Raw genomic sequence first — 2,500 nt, forward strand, 5'->3', positions numbered from 1 at the left:
GTGTTCGCGGGTCGTTCTTCCGTCAACGTCGGGCACACACAGGCCAGTACCCGATACACGCAAGTTGACAATGGTCACAAACTCTATGCATGTGTTCGCGTGTCGTTCTGCCGTCTCCGCCGCGCACATCCTAGCCAGCGCCCGATACATTAAAGTTGACAGTGGTCAAAACTCTATGCATGTGTTCGCGTGTCGTTCTGCCGTCTCCGCCGGGCACATCCCAGCCAGCGCCCGATACATTCAAGTTGACAACGGTCACAAACTCTATGCATGTGTTCGCGTGTCGTTCTGCCGTCTCCGCCATGCACATCCCAGCCAGCGCCCGATACATTCAAGTTGACAATGGTCACAACTCTATGCATGTGTTCGCGGGTCGTTCTACCGTCACCGTCGGGCACACTTGAGCCAGTACCCGCTTGACTTTTTTTTTTTTTTAATGTCAACGTCTTCTTCAAGAAAGTCCAAATTCTATGCATGTGTTCGTGGGTCGTTCTGCCGTCTCCGTCGGGCACACAATCAAGCCAGCGCCCGATACATTCAAGTTGACAATGGTCACAACCCTATGCATGTGTTCGCGGGTCGTTCTGCCGTCAACGTCGGGCACACACAGGCCAGTACCCGATTCATGCAAGTTGACAACGGTCACAAACTCTATGCATGTGTTCGCGTGTCGTTCTGCCGTCTCCGCCGGGCACATCCCAGCCAGCGCCCGATACATTCAAGTTGACAACGGTCACAAACTCTATGCATGTGTTCGCGTGTCGTTCTGCCGTCTCCGCCGGGCACATCCCAGCCAGCGCCCGATACATTCAAGTTGACAATGGTCACAACTCTATGCATGTGTTCGCGGGTCGTTCTACCGTCACCGTCGGGCACACTTGAGCCAGTACCCGCTTGACTTTTTTTTTTTTTTTTTTTTTTTATGTCAACGTCTTCTTCAAGGAAGTCCAAATTCTATGCATGTGTTCGTGGGTCGTTCTGCCGTCTCCGTCGGGCACACACAGGCCAGCGCCCGATACATTCAAGTTGACAATGGTCACAACTCTATGCATGTGTTCGCGGGTCGTTCTTCCGTCAACGTCGGGCACACACAGGCCAGTACCCGATACACGCAAGTTGACAATGGTCACAAACTCTATGCATGTGTTCGCGTGTCGTTCTGCCGTCTCCGCCGCGCACATCCTAGCCAGCGCCCGATACATTAAAGTTGACAGTGGTCAAAACTCTATGCATGTGTTCGCGTGTCGTTCTGCCGTCTCCGCCGGGCACATCCCAGCCAGCGCCCGATACATTCAAGTTGACAACGGTCACAAACTCTATGCATGTGTTCGCGTGTCGTTCTGCCGTCTCCGCCATGCACATCCCAGCCAGCGCCCGATACATTCAAGTTGACAATGGTCACAACTCTATGCATGTGTTCGCGGGTCGCACTATGCATGTGTTCGCGGGTCGTTCTGCCGTCAACGTCGGGCACACACAGGCCAGTACCCGATACATTCAAGTTGACAACGGTCACAACTCTATGCATGTGCTCGTGGGTCGTTCTACCGTCAACGTCGGGCGCACACAGGCCAGTACCCGATTCATGCAAGTTGACAACGGTCACAAACTCTATGCATGTGTTCGCGTGTCGTTCTGCCGTCTCCGCCGGGCACATCCCAGCCAGCGCCCGATACATTCAAGTTGACAACGGTCACAAACTCTATGCATGTGTTCGCGTGTCGTTCTGCCGTCTCCGCCGGGCACATCCCAGCCAGCGCCCGATACATTCAAGTTGACAATGGTCACAACTCTATGCATGTGTTCGCGGGTCGTTCTACCGTCACCGTCGGGCACACTTGAGCCAGTACCCGCTTGACTTTTTTTTTTTTTTTTTTATGTCAACGTCTTCTTCAAGGAAGTCCAAATTCTATGCATGTGTTCGTGGGTCGTTCTGCCGTCTCCGTCGGGCACACAATCAAGCCAGCGCCCGATACATTCAAGTTGACAATGGTCACAACTCTATGCATGTGTTCGCGGGTCGTTCTGCCGTCAACGTCGGGCACACACAGGCCAGTACCCGATACACGCAAGTTGACAACGGTCACAAACTCTATGCATGTGCTCGTGGGTCGTTCTACCGTCAACGTCGGGCGCACACAGGCCAGTACCCGATTCATGCAAGTTGACAACGGTCACAAACTCTATGCATGTGTTCGCGTGTCGTTCTGCCGTCTCCGCCGGGCACATCCCAGCCAGCGCCCGATACATTCAAGTTGACAACGGTCACAAACTCTATGCATGTGTTCGCGTGTCGTTCTGCCGTCGGGCAAACCTATGCCAATACCCGCTTGATTTTTTTGTATTTATTATTTTTTTTTTTTTGTCAAGTCTTCTTTAACGACGTCACAACTCTATGCATGTGTCCGTGTGTCGTTCTGCCGTCTCCGTCGGGCACACACAGGCCGCTAGTACCCGATACATGCAAGTTGACAATCTTCACAAACTCTATGCATGTGTT

This window comes from Apostichopus japonicus, chromosome 5 (assembly GCF_037975245.1).
Source record: "Apostichopus japonicus isolate 1M-3 chromosome 5, ASM3797524v1, whole genome shotgun sequence".
NCBI lineage: Eukaryota > Metazoa > Echinodermata > Holothuroidea > Aspidochirotida > Stichopodidae > Apostichopus > Apostichopus japonicus.